Source organism: Protopterus annectens, chromosome 6.part0 (genome assembly GCF_019279795.1).
Source record: "Protopterus annectens isolate FY-2018-M chromosome 6.part0, PAN1.0, whole genome shotgun sequence".
Taxonomy (NCBI): Eukaryota; Metazoa; Chordata; order Ceratodontiformes; family Protopteridae; genus Protopterus; species Protopterus annectens.
The window spans coordinates 773,466,901-773,482,573 of NC_056737.1; the positions used below are offsets into that span (position 1 = coordinate 773,466,901).

General features: G+C 36.4%; 1 protein-coding gene across 1 annotated transcript in view; it reads left to right on the forward strand.

The window, feature by feature from the left end:
• The window catches only part of KIAA0586 (KIAA0586 ortholog), a 4,394,667-nt gene that overhangs the window by 3,838,664 nt on the left and 540,330 nt on the right, over nt 1–15,673 (forward strand). The gene's annotated exons all lie outside the window — the stretch shown is intronic.

Genomic DNA, 15,673 nt, shown 5'->3' on the forward strand with positions numbered 1-15,673 from the left:
GGCTTATCTCTGGGAATAGTTTATGCTGTCTTTCTGGAGTATAAAAATACTCGTGCAGACATTTCCACCCAAACATGTGAAATTTACTAGACTTTGTTGCTTCACTTGGTATTAGGCAGATATTTTGACCAGTCATTCCTTTGTATTTGTAGTTTTGACTTGCCTTCCCATTCCCTCATCCTTTTTTGGTGGTGTTTTCCTCTCTACTTAAGAGTCCCAAATACAGCCTGCTTATCAGTTTAATATTATGGGCATCATTAATTCTAGACTCAATTAAAAGTCTAACCATTTATGGCATTATGTCATCCATCTGGTGTATTGCTCCCTGTCATATTTATTTATTAGTGTGGCTAAGGCTAAGTAAGTTAAATGCTTTATCACACAGTATATCAGTAGAATATACCAAATGCAATATTAGTAGCACAACAGGTAGCATACACGCCTTTGGTGCAGAAGGCTGTGGATTCTATTCCCACACCAGGTGGGTTGATTGCTGACACTGCAGTTCAGCATAATAGTGGTGCTGCACTCCTGAGTATGCCATCCTTTGGATGTGACATTAAACTGAAGCCCCATCTGCTTGAGTGGGTGGTAGCTCAGGTGAATGTAAAAGATCCCACAACACCTAACAAAAAAGGAAAGTTCCCCAGTGCCCTGGATAAATTTCCCCCTAGTAGTATAAATACCACCTCTGATCTCCCCTGAAAAGAGGCTATTAGCCTAGTAGGACTAACCAGGTTAACAAAGGATGGATGAATAAATAAATAGTCACACACGCTGAACTGCATGGGGCTGTTTTGTTTGGTCCCCACTCAGGAGTTCATTGTTCTGATTCATTTGCTCCCCAAGTAGTGGGCCCTCATTTTTTTTTAGTAAATGTATGGTAAGAGGGCTCATATTTGTGACTTCCATTCATTTTCCTATAGGCAATAATTCCTCTTTCCTCTTTTCAGTTTTTCTCCATCCTAATGCTTTTTGAGTTTCCATACTGACATAATTTAAAGCTTATTTCCCCTCCTGCCTCCACTGGGTACTGGGACCAAAAGTTTAAACATTCAGCTTTCTTGTCTTTGCCTCCTTGTAAATGTGCCAGTTAGATCCACCTAGCCTTATAGTTCCTATTTTGTAGCAGACAGGTCAATCTTAACTGAATTTCTTTGAAATATCCATGCTAAGTCCTCCATGATCATCTGGTAGGATCATTCTAAACCAGTCAGTTCTTTGCTTTTTATCCTTCCATAGGAATTTATTTATTTCTGTCTATAAGAAGGACCAGATATTTTCTTCTGGGGCCTGTATAAATGCCTCACCTCACAAATTCTGAATTATAAACATTGTATCACCATTATTTTCTTTTGCAAACCGAATGTGAATATTCTCCAGGTTTTCTAGTGATTCAAAACCTTTCTCTTTATATCGTCCTAACTGTCCCTCAGTGCCTCATCTACATTCCTATTATGGATTAAATATGTTCTCATTATGTTATCACTTATTTGCCTGCTGGGTACAAAGCCACACTGACACATGTGTACAAGTCTGGGTGTCACTTTTAAAAATCTTTCAGAAGTAATTGACATAGAATGTCTGTTGTCACTATTGAGAATTGATATTGGACTGTATGTGGGCACTCTTGTGGGTTCTATTCCTTTTTTTAGAATGACGGTAAGAACAGACTACTCTTCATGAGAGCAGTACTTATCTTTCCTGGGAAAAGGCACTGGGGTAGAATCCATGATTGCAAAGTCATCCCCAGTGAAACAGTTGGCCCACAGCATAAACCACTAGTTGCCACAATCAGCTGCAAGCAGTGGTCAGAGAAGGCTCTAAGGTCAACAGAGACCAGGCTGAAAACCTGGAAGTTGACTGGAGAGAAAGCACAGCAGTTCAAGGATTTACTCAGGGCTCTAGCACCCCAAGAAGAGGAGGAAATAGGTGGATTTGAAGAAGAATGGCAGCGCCTAAAAACAGCATGTGTTAGGACTAAAGAAAAGATATGTGGCCGAGCCAGGTATGGAAATAAGGTACATAAGGAAAGCTGGTGGTGGAATGCAGAAGTCCAGTAAATCATCAAAAGAAAGAAGGAGTGCAGGAAGAAGTGGGAGATAGAAAAGACTGACCAGGCTAGGAAGGACTACTGGCTGGCTAACAAAGAAGCTGCAATAGCAAAGAATAGGGTATCGGAGGCACTGTACCAACTTCTGGAAAGTGACTCAGTAAGGGGCACAAATAAATATATATCAGGTTGCAAGGCAAAGGCAGAAAGATAAAGAAGATAGTCAGACACCTTTCCTAAGGGATGCCAGCAACAACCTTATCACCAGTCCAGAGGGCATCAAAGGCAGATGGAAGGAGTATTTCCAGCAGCTTCTGAATGAAGAAAACCCCACATAAGCTGTACTGCCCCAGAAACAACCTACAATGAGAGAAGAAGAGGAGCCCACTCTAGAAGAAGTAAGAACAGCACTAAGGAAAATGAAGTCAGGGAAAGCAGCAGGCTCAGATGAGGTCACAGCAGATATGATAAAGACGCTGTGTGAGATAGGGGATAAATGGCTTCTGAGGTACTAATAGAAGTGTGGAGAGAGAGGCGTATCCCAGATGACTGGAGAATAAGCATACTAGTGCCAGTGTACAAGAACAAAGGGGAGATCCACAACTGTGGGAAGTACAGAGACATCAAACTCCTATCACACTGCATGAAAGCTCTGGAGAGGGTGATTGATAAATGGATACGCAGAGTAGTAGAATGCAATACGGGAGATGAGCAGTTTGGATTCAGATCAGGATGCAGCACAATTGATCTGATGTTTGCATTGAGACAGATACTTGAGAAGAAGCTAGAGATGAGGAGAGAGTCCAACTGGGCATTCCTGGACTTGGAGAAAGCATATGACAAGGTCCCAAGAAAGCTGATATGGGCAGTACTGCGGTGGTTTGAAGTCCCAGAAACATTAGTAGAATTAGTGCAGGCTGTGTACAAGGACCCAATGACTCAAGTACGAACAATGTTCGGCCTCACAGAGGGGTCCCCAGTGGGAGTGGGTGTACATCAGAGTTCAGCTCTGAGGCCACTGCTGTTCATACTGGTGATGGACTACATTAGCAAACCGGTTGGAGGGGACGGATCAACAAAGCTGCTGTATGCAGACGATGTGGCAGTGCAAGCAGAATCTGAGCTAGAACTTCAGCAAAGGATAAGAGAATGGAATGCAAATTTGAAGGCACATGGAATAAAACTAAGCACAGATAAGATGGTGGTAATGGCAACAAATTAGGGAAATCAGAAGAAGATGAGAATAGAGATAGAAGGGAAGATAATGGAACAGGTAAACAGCTTCAAGTATCTGGGAGGGGTAGTTGAGGAGAAGGCTAGTCTGAATAAAGAGGTCAAAGCTAAAATCAGAGGGGTTGCAGTCCACTGGCATAGAGTATCAGGTGTAATCTGTGACAGAAGAATGCCAAAAAAGCTGAAAAGTAAGGTGTGCAAAACAGTGGTGCAACCAGTACTATTCTATGGTATAGAAACCTGGGCGGTAAAGGCAGAACAGTTGAAGAAGCTAGAGCTGATGGAAATGAAGTGCCTAAGAAAGGTGATATGATGCACACTGTGGGGCAAACGAAGAAATGAGGACATAAGAGCAGAAGCCAAATTAGCTCCAATTGCAGAAAAGATCAAAGAGAACAGATTATGGTGATTTGGGCCCGTGTGTGGAAAAGCAGAAGACAATCTGGTGAGGAAGATTTGGGACAGATAGGAAGAAGGTAAGAGGAAGCGAGGACATCCAACAAAGACGTGGATGGATTGTGTGAAAGAAGATCTGCGACAGTCAGGAGTGCGGCACTGAATCGAGAGAGGTGGCGACAGTTAACACAAATACCCTGACCCCATGTAGAAAAATGGTAAAAAGGGGGCTGATGATGATGCAGTCATCCAAATTTCATTTGAACAGAGTAAAATAATTACTTTTCCTTTTTGTAGCATGGCACGTAAAAATCCACTACCAAACATTAGCGGACCGGAGTTCCGCTGTGGCGACCCCTAACCGAAAGACACAACAACATGTAGCATGGAAGATGCTTCCATAGGAGTGTTTTTCTCTGTGATGCATAACTATCCCTCCAAATATGTCCTTTTTATATTCCAGAAGAGATTGGGATCCCTTGGTAAGATGTTTACACTGCATTGACCTTGCAAGTATGTAATAGGTCTGACAGGATAAGGTCTGTTCAGTCTCTGTACATGAGACAGACATCACCTCTTACAGGTTCATAGGTAAGTGCTAGTCTAACTGCCATTGTGGGCCATTTTAATCCTAGCCAAGTTCTCTTTTTTGTTTTTCAAACAACCTATCCCATTAGTTTATAGATTGCCCTTACCTATCCCATGGTTGATAATTCTATATTACCTCTAAAGAGAATAACTGAGATCATGCCATTGATAGTTTGAGGAGACTCATACATGGGATAAAGCTTTGAGGAGCTGCCTCTGCTCATTAGTAGTACAGGGGGTAGTCCTTGGGGTAAATAGTCTGTTTCCCATTCGCAGATCTCAGTTGCACTTAAAAATGGATAGGGATGAACTTTATTTTATGTGAATGGGACAGTCTGTTCCACAGCACCAGTATCCTCTGTGAGATTTACCTGTCCCTCTAATCAATTCTGTTGATGTTGCAGAAGAGGTTTAGATCCCTAGATAGATTATTTCTGATGTAATTTGATGTGTTGATGTGAAGTAAATCCATCAGTAATGGGTCAGAGGATGCCTTCTATGCCAGACTCGGGTCACCTCGTAGTGGTCGTTATGATATCAAGCATAGTGACAGGGCTTTGATTTGGTCCATGTAGGACATATTGTTTACGCATTGTGTCCTTTTAATAAGGTATCTCTTTGGACATTCCAGTTGTTGCATGTATCTAGCCAGATACATACCAAAGGGGGCATTATATTCAATGATTGACCTAATGAGGGCTGAGTAAAGGGGGGCAGTGACATCCCTAGATCTAGACACACTCCCTTTGTTTATAAGCTGTGCAAAATAGAAGACAGTCTTACAACAATAGACACGCGTTGGTCAAAAGTTAGGTCACTGTCAACATAAGTTCCCAAATCCTGAACAACTGGATCAACTATTAGGGGCTTTTTGTCACTGTGGTAGTTCCCTGGAGTAGATGACTTCCCAAAGGATACAGTAATGTATTTTTTGGCATTTAGTTTCAGTCCATGGTTTTGACACCAGTTATTTATTTGGGACAAACCTAGGATGAGTAAGTCATTTGGAAGTTCAGTGACTGCTCCTAGTCAGCCAGAGCCCTTTGGTACTAGCTTTTACTTCAGAAAAGTAGATGCCAAACAGGAGAGGTCCCAACACAAAACCCTGAGGGGCACCACTGGTTATTGGTGTTTTTATGGAAATAACTTCCCCAGTTTTGATTATTGGCATCCTGTCTGAGAGTCAGGTGACATAGGGATTTTTTCCCCGTTTATTTAGCTTTTGTACTATGCTTGAGCAGGGAATTGTGTTAAAAGCTTTGGCCAGGTCGAGGTATGTGGTGTGTACCATTTTGCCTTCATGACCTTTTCAAAAAAATATCCACCAGGTTGAATAAGCATGACCTGCCCTTGATGAATCCAAACAGAGACAGGTCCAATGTTTGGAGGTTTCTTATCTCCAGATTGATTAATTCCATGATAAGTATTTCCATGGCTTTGCACATGAGGCTTGTCAGACGTTTTTTTCTCAAAATTTTTTTTATTAATTATATGAATAGCAAGACAATTAAAAGATTATACATAACAAGAAGGCATAAATGAACATATAACAATTCATCTAGTGATAACAACCTTCATGAGATTTTGATAAGTTATTTAGAAATAAAACATACACCATATGTACACTATATACAAGTTAGGCAACCTGAAAAAAAAAAATATTTAACATTAACTATTTAATATGTTTAGAACCTTTTCTAACACAACCTTTCTAATAGCTTTTTTTTTGGACTTCCACCTAAGTATCTTTGAGCATCAATAAATTTAAAAGCCATTTTCTGGAAAGTAACCCATTTTAATTTAGAACGATCAATCCAATTTTGTATTATATAAAGTTTTAGTAATGAGCAAATAAAAATGATAACATGAATATCAACTTTTGAAAGATGAATCAATGGAATATGTAGAATAGCAAATTCCCACGTCAACGTGGATTTTTGATATCCCATTTTCTGCAGTCTGACTTTCAAAGATGTCCACAATCTGTGAGAAAAATGACAATACCATAGAATATGAAGGAGGTCTGCTTGGGGATGAGAACAGCATGAACACGAAGGGGACTTATTTGGGTTAAATTTGTTTAATTTGATTGGGGTAAAGTAGGCATCATTATTAATCATTAATTGTGTGTATGCTAATTTTTAAAAGGGATAAATTCCTTAGTGTGTCTAATAGCCAGGACTTTCTGAGATTCTGACAATTGGGAATTATAATTCAACCAAACATTAGATAAAAGACAGTTGTGGTCCATCATTAAAGAATTAATTAATTTATATGAGTTTGAGAGCATTTTATCAGATGATGAAAGTATTTTGATAATCGTGTTAAGGTTTTTCAATTGTGAGTCTATGGGGACCAGAGATACAAATTTGTTTTTAATTATTGCTCTTAGTTGTGTAAGAATTGGTGAGTAATTCCAGTTTACTTTCAATAACTTACGCCAGTCAGATAAAGGCAAGTCAAGATATTTCAAAACATCTCCTACTTTTAGATTTTTAATTAAAGGATAGTTTGTTAAGTTCAAAAGTTTATTGTCCAATAATATATTTGGGTTTAGATGAATTGGCTGAACATGGTGCGAAATCTTTTCTAGTTTACACATTTTGAGTAAGGTTTGGAAATCTCTAATCTTTTGTTTAAATACTGTAGATATATTTTTAATAAATAAACTATCCAGAGAAATAAAGGGAATAGCTTCAGGATTTAAATTATTAGAAATGACATAATTATACCATAATTTTATCCATAAAGAGTGATTTGGATAAGAAGTGTTATTGAATTTAGAGATAGTAAGAAGTTTATTGGATGAGACAATCAAATAATAGAGATAAAGATTAGGTAAACCCAAACCTCCCTTGTCCTTGAAAATGCCAATCTAGAATAGGAAATTCTAACAGATTTAGGGAACCATATGAATTTTGCCAAAGCTTTATTTACAGACTCAAAAAAATTTTTTGAAATTATCTGATCAGATGATGAGAATTGGTAAAGAAATTTAGGCAGAATATTCATTTTAATAATGGCCACCCTTGAAAGAAATGAAAGGTTTAGATGCTTCCATCTGTCCATATCAGACAATATCGAGTTCCATAATTTATTAATATTATTTTGAAAGGAAGATTTATTATTGTGTTCTAAATTGATTCCTAAATATTTTATATTATAAGTAAACTGAAAATGATCGTCTGGATATAAAAAAGATTTGTGTGCTAAATGATTTAAGGGAAAAATATGAGTTTTTGTAGAATTTAAAAGATAGTTGGAAACCAAAGAAAAATAATCAATAGAATTCATTATTTTTCTGTAATCAGATAATGGAGTTTGAAAGTAGATTACTAAATCATCCGCAAAAGCAGAGAAATGAATATTAGTATTAAGAATTCTAGGGATGTTATGAAAAGTATTTTGAGTAATAAACAATAGCAAAGGTTCTAAGTAAATGTTGAAAAGAAAAGGGGACAATGGACAACCCTGTCTTGTTCCTTTAGTGATCTTTATCGGAGCAGAAAATTGACCATTAATGTATAGTCTAGTAAACATATTCTTGTATAAAACTTTTAAAAATTTATAAAGAATAAGGGAATATTAAAACATAACATAGTTTGAAATAGAAAGTTCCAACATACTCTGTCAAAGGCATTTGATGCATCTATAATCAAAGCATATATAGGGTTTGGATTTTTCTTAATGAGATGAAGTATAGTCTCTAAAGATAGAGTATTATCCCAAGCATGTCTCTGAGACATAAAACCTGATTGATCTGACGAGATAATTGAGGGTAAAATCCGTTTCAATCTGTTAGCCAGAATAGATGACAGAATCTTAATATCCACGTTAATTAAAGAAATGGGTCTATAATTTACTGGGTCAGATTTATCTTTATTATTTTTTAGAATTAGAATGGTTTTGGATGTGTTCCAATGAATATCTGAGATGTCATTAACTCTTATATGATTGTAAACTTTAAATAGAAAGGGAAGAACTACCAATTTGAAAGTTTTGAAAAATTCTGGAGTAAAACCATCAGGTCCCGGAGATTTACCCAATTTAAGATTATCTGTTGAATCCGAGATTTCTTGTACCGATATAGGGGTAGAAAGTAGTTTTTGCTGATTATCATTAAGTTTAGGGAACTGCAAAGAGTCTAAAAGAGTTTTGAGTGATTATCTTTAACAGAATTAGAAGAACCTGAATATAACTCAGTGTAAAGAGAGGTGAAAAGTTGAATAATCTCTTCATCAGTATTATATAATCTGTTATTATAAGATAAAGATGTAATATTTGGATTTCTGAAGTTAACTTTAATAATTCTCGCTAACAATTTAGATGGAACCTGGGCCCACTCTGAATATGAAGCAAGTAGCTTTTGTTCAGCTAAGGAGAGGTTATTTTGGTGAAGCAGAATTAAATCTTTCTGACAATCAAAAATTTGTTTTTCTAAAGTAGCATCATAGTTCAGACTAAGATGATTTTCCAACGAAGAAATTCTTGATTTTAAGAATTCCTCTTTCTTAAAGTATTGTTTTTTGAAAAAGCAGCTTTACTAATAAATAAACCTCTTAATCTTGCTTTACATGCAGCCCATTGTATGTCATAAGGAATGTCTGATGATTCAAGACTATTCACCACTTCATTTAGGATTTCTGAAGATTGTTTGCAAATATCTTCATTTGACAATAAGTTATTATTTAAGGTCCACTTATTAAACATAGTTTTATTTTTGATATTGGGTTTTATGTTCAATTTTAGTGAAATTCTTGAGTGATCCGAAAAGAATCTGGGTTCTGTAGTAAAGTCCACAATATATTTTGAAATATAATCTGAAATTAGAAAGAAGTCTAATTTGGACCACGAATGATAGCACTTAGAATAATAAGTATATATATCATTCTTGTTTATATTTTTAACAGTGCGGAGTGGATCTATTAAATTATATTCTGTCATCAAATCATTTATAGCCAGAGTAGATTGAAGATTATAGGTGACAGTGGAGCGGGAATGATTAATTACAGGGTTTATAACTGCATTCCAGTCCCCACCCACTATAATATGATGATCCTTATAGGATGCAAGAATATTGTAAATTTTTAAAATGAACAAAAGTTGTGAATTACATGGGCCATATAGATTTAAAATTAATAAGGGTTTGTCCAAACCAGCAATAGAAGCGGTAAATAAGCACCACCTCCCCTCATCATCAAATTTCTCATCAATAATATTCCCAATGAATTTTTGTTTAATGATTATAGCTACACCTCTGGAGTTAGATGAGTCACCTGAAGCTATAATCTTTTTGATCCATTTTTTTTAACTCTTTATTCCAATCAATACGTGAAATATGGGTCTCTTGAATAAAACAAATGTTAGCCTGTGATTTAAAGATCATATGAAATAATAGTGACTTTTTCGCTTTATCTTGAATGCCTCTAACATTCCAAGAATCTAAAATTATGTCAACAGGCATATTCTACAAGTATAATCATTATTGATGCTATAAAAGTGAACTCAAGGTGCAAATCCAACACAACATTAAAAAGAAGAAGAAAAAAATAAAAGAAAAAAACAGTCTTTAAGTATTCAAGCAAGTCATCAAATAACATTTGTTGAAAAAAAAAGAAAAAAGTTTTTTTAAGAACCATGAAATGTATAATAATAACCTTTATCCTAACCCTAGTGCCTACCCACCAATCCCCTGTGATAAAGGAAGAGCAGAAGAACATGAAAAAAACATTGTAATTATAGATAATAATAACCTCAAGTTAGAATACAAATTACTCAGAGGAAGCCTAACATAACATAAAGTCTGAGTAATACTACTAAAAATATATACAAAATTAACTAATTTCAAGACGTCCAACATGCTTAATCCCTACTTCTAATACTAATCTAAAGCTCCTATCCTTAAATTGAAATTTATAGTGATTAAATGTATTTCCTCAAGTATTTCAAGAGAAAGAGAAACAAGTAAATAATAAATAAATCACACTCTGCTTAACTAGAACACTGTATCATAAGAAGTAATACAATTAAAACTGAAAGATATGTAAGATAACATATATAAGTATAACAAAACCAACTGGTAACATTATAATATAAGTAAATAAGCATAGCATTACTGAACTAAAGATAATAGTCATGCACTATCTACTGAACCTTCTTTAGTACTTTAGTGATAATTTCATTAATCAACATGACCATTAGTATGATAAAAGCACTAATACCTGTAGAATGAGTATTTAGTTATAGTTCAAATAAAGCAAAAACAACTACCAAGCAACCATATCTCAAAATGAAAAACAATTCAGTCTGGAGATGCATCTATTAACTAGATAATAATAGTACAGGAACTATTCAAAATGAAATAGTATAAGCTGTAAGGTTTTAACACTAGTTAATATACATGAATAAAGTATAATTATATTATTAAATAGTAACTTAAACAGCATCATATATATTGGACTGAATGTACAACAATGTGCATACATATAATTTTAAATCTACTTTTTGAATATTTTACTAATGACTCTGTTAGGTTATGTAGCCATACTATTCTTCTAAGCTATAGATGTAACATAGCAAAACAGCATGAAAAGACAAGGCTTTTAAAGTAAACATTTTGAACATCTAATTAAAACAGAAACAAGCAAGCTAACTGCAGTAAATCTAAGGGCTTAAATATATACATGTAGATTCAGCTAATCATATTAAAGATAGTTATTTCAAACCTTTCAAATAAGTAAAGGCTTTCTTAAACATAAACTACTAATCATAAATATCACATCCAGCCTCTGAGAAGAGAGAGAGCAGAGAATAAAAAGAACATGAAACTTTCATATGAACCGGTATATTTTGTAACATTTGTCAAATTAAACACTTCAGTATAATATAAAATATTGTATGAAAAAATATTCTGAATAGGAAAATATGTTCATTTCTTTACACATCCTTTAGAATTTTAATATATAAAACTAACCTGTTCATTTGTTTCCAGAAACATTTTCACTCTGCTTTATGAAAGTAGCAGCTTGCTTTGAAGTCATGCAGACACACTAAAAGTCACTGAATATATTATGTGACATGAATCTGTTTAAATTTAAAAGCAACCTTCATTTATGAAGAGAAAACACTTTAAATAATAGCCAGATCTATTAAAAAGTTAGTGCTATTGAATACTTGTTGAAAACAAGCAGACTTGTGTATTTGACACTGTCCTTCTTTCCTCACAAATGATGACATCACCATCCATCTCAGAGAGACTGTAGTGTGCATGTTCATGCAGAGCATCAGCTGGAACTCTGAGGGAAGATTTTCTTGCTAGAATGTTGAGATGGAATGTTTTTCCTCCAAAATCATTTAGCTTACACAGAAGGCTGTAACTCCAAAGCTTGTAGTAAAATTAACATATTAACTATTTACACAGCAAGCATATGTGAGAGAAAGAGAAAAAGTAAATACAGGAATTTAAATGCTTCTATTAATCCACACAAATCTAACAAGCATATATCCTGTCACTGCACACTGTCACACCAAATCCATCATGTGTAAATTACATGACAAGTTCTTAAGGTAATATAATTATGTCACACCAGAATTACAAATCATGTAACACAAATACTGTCAGATTAAAGAAAAGAAAAGATCAAACCTTATTGTAGTTCTTTAACAGTAGAATATTAAGATACAGTGTCAGGAAGCTTTTTAAATGTTTTAAGAAAAATGTCTTTTGCATCTTTAGGATCTGAACATACAAATCTTTTGTCATTAGCTGTGAAAGACAAGGTATTAGGATATGCAAGGGCGCCCGCAGGCAGGTGCAAGGGGGTGCACTTGCACCCCCCTGGAATCGGCTGACATGTTCTAATTTAAAAAAAGTTTTTTTTTTTTTTTTTTTTTTTTTGGAGACGTTCTTCTTTAAGAAGAAATGAAGTCCATGCTGATGCGAAGAACGGTCGCGGGTGTGCTGACATCATCGCGCGCATATTTTCAACTTTTGCGAGCGGGAACTCGGATGGACAGACGGTTTTGGGGTAAGCAAGCGGAAAATGGGACCACGAGCGGGAACTGAAACGGACGGATTCGCAAGCGGGAGGAAGCGAGCGGAAGATGGGACACTTTCAAAGTAAGTAAGTGTGTGTGTGTGAATGAATGAAAATAGGGAAAGATGTGAAGTTGGAGGTGTGTCCATGTTCAGAAGCTGGCCCTGAAAAGCGCTTAATTAAAACTGCTACTTTTTGTGTTTACTCTTTCTGAAGTGGATTTATTTATTCAAAACATTTATTCAATATACTTCCTGGACTGGCACTGAGAATTGCGGTGAAGCAACCTGTGACACATTCTGTTTGAAGAAATGTTACCTACCAGTTCTATCTGCCTTTTCAGTCATTTACTGATCCGGAACTGTCATTCAGTGCAGTGCCCTTTCCTTAGCACCTCAGTCAATTTTCTAACTTACAAAAGAATGTTGTGTGTTTGTTTCTGTTATATTGCATGTGCATAGCCAAGGGACAGACCTGATGGCAGACAAATGGCATTTTCCTTTCCATGTTAAGATTTCTTTTTTTGAAGGGGGGGGGGCTTATTATTACAGAAAATATATTTAAAGCTAAAATAAGAACAAACCACTTTATGGAAACAAATTCCCAGTGCGTTCATTTTGTAACAAGACTTTTCATCAGAGTCTAAGGAAGTCTTGCTATAAGATGAAAATGCTGTGAATCTGTTTGAATAAAATGATTTGTACTTTACAGTTTTGTATGTATGTAGTTGTTTTTGTAAGGGGAATAATTGGTTCCAATTGTAAGACATTTTGTTTTATTTTTTTTTTATAGCTTAATTATGGGATTATTAAAGTACAGTTTTAGTTTGCCATAGTTAAATTGTGATATTCTTTCCAGTTATACCAAGACTCCTTAAAGAGTTACTTGCTTCAACTGTATCTGATTACAGTGCTTGACCTCCAGAAAAACAAATACACGTGGATATCCTTGATAAATATGGAAACGCCCTCCTTTTGTGGTTCGGTCCGGGTTTTCGGGCCGAAAAGCATGATATGAGGTATAGCCTGGTAGTGCTGGGGTGCTCTCTGGAGCCTTGAACCAGGTTTCTGTCACTGCACAGATATCTATGTTCTCCATACTGAGGAGAGCTTCGAGTGCGTGCATCTTGAGGTTAAGACTTCTGGCATTTAGCAGCATTACCCTTAGTTTCTTGTTCCTTGTGCTGTCTATGGGGGTGGGTTTGACTTTTGAGCCTTGCCTAAAACGGGCACTATGGGGGTGGCAAGAGCCTTTGCCAATATCTGAAAGCCCAGTGGTGACAGGTGCAAGCTGTCCCTAGTGAAGCAACGTGGCTTGTCGAGCATGTCATCCCAGGCTGACAGACACTGGATCCCCTTTGAATGACACCAAAATTTTAGCCAATTGTTAAAATCGATCATTTTGTCTTTGTACTGTGGCATCATTCTAGGTGAGGGTAAGATGCTGCTCAAGGTTAGGGTCATACCACCCTGGGCTACATGATCATAGAGCTCCTCTATGTCTCTTTTCATGTAGTCCAGGGAGGTACGCCTCAGGTCATTCACACCAGCATGTACAATGACTGAGCCATATTTGTATTTGCTTTGGAGTGACCTGAGTGCTTGCGTTATGTGACGGATCCTAGCACCCGGCAGGCAGCTCACCGTGACCTTCTCTTTATTCAGCCTGGTGAGCAGGACGTCAGTGTGTCTGACAATAGAGTCACCTATTACAAGAGTATCAGGTGTGTTATTCAGCCTTAAGGGCTGTGGCTGCTTGGCACACTGACTTTGTGGGCTATGTGTTGTGCATGTTTTGTGTTGAGGTAGCGTTTGCTTGGATGTCTGCTTTGGAGTTCTCTGTTGCTTAGGTAGATTTTTATTTAGAGCCTCAGAGTATGTTTTGTGTATTTATGTGTTTGGTTCGCTGATGTGTTGGGACTATGTGATACTGGAGCAAACTCAGACAGCCCTGGTTGAACTATACCTCTCAGTTGTCCATATCTTTGCAGAATGAATAGATATTTGCTTCTTATTTTTGTTTTGTTCCTCATACAATGAACTCACTAAATGACAGACATTTGAGTTTCAGACGTCATAACCTTCAAAAAAATGCATGCTAATGCAAGACCTGTTATTCTATCAACTGTCAAGTTTATACAAGAGCAATTTTTAGTAGTGTTTGTATGTTCCCCCAATATATTTAGCCTTGTCCAGATTTCCTGAATTAAGAGGTATGTGCAAATCGCTTTGTAGAATTAGAAATATCCAAACCTCTCCATTGTCCCCAATTTTGGCACAAAATGTTGCTCTCCCTAATAATCCTTCCTCAAAATGGCAATTTTGGAAGAAAACGTGATTGAAGTCTCCTAGAATAATGGTGTTGGCTTAATGCATAGGGACACCATGTTAGTTAGAGATATGGACTGATGGGGTACATAGAGGGGACCTATAGTTAGGTATGACACAGTAAGGAGTTTTGTTAATGCTAAGCTGGATGCAGAGGAATTCCATGTCATTATCTCACATAGCAAGTCTGGAGATGAAATGTTGTTTAAGAATATGTAGACACCATCACCTTTTCATCTCGGGTGTTTTAGCTTAGGCTCTGAAAAGGATATTTTCTAATTCATGTAGTTATAAAAGTTCAGTATAAAAACTAAGTTTCTGAATGCAAACACACTAGTTAAGCAGCATCATGGTAGGGAGTACTTCAGTACAGAGAGATTCAACTATATACATAGCCCTTTCTGTCAAAAACACACACACACCATGGTCACACAGAGTTTACAGTTGTTGTAACACGTTTCTGAATGCAAACACACTATTAAAGCAGAATCGTGGTAGGGAGTACTTCAGTACAGAGAGATTCAACTATATACATAGCCATGAGTTCCCTTATACCTTTCTGTCAAAAACAAATGTACACCATGGTCACAGAGTTTACAGTTGTTGTAACTTTGAAAAAAATCAATCTTTATGTATTTCTTGCACTAAAGTTCAGGTGTGTGTGTGTGTGACAGAGAAATGCCCTAGTTAGCTATAACGGGTGGAATTTATGTGCAACTGTTTTGTTTAGCAAATGGTATCATTATTGTGGTATAGAATTTTAAGGCAGTGTTAGCACAGCAGGTAGCATACGTGCATCTTGATGCAAAGGGCTGTAGGTTTTATTCACACAGCATGTACATTTGTATTTTAAGGGGGTATGGTACTGCAGTTCTTAGTATGTCCTCCTTTGGATGAGATACCTAATAACTATGAACCTGCTTTTCAGCCTGCCACCCATTCCCTATTGCAATATATCAACTTACCATTAATTTTAATGTAGCACATGCAATTTATTCTTCAAGGGCAACAGGCACTGAAATTGTAAATGAAACACTGAA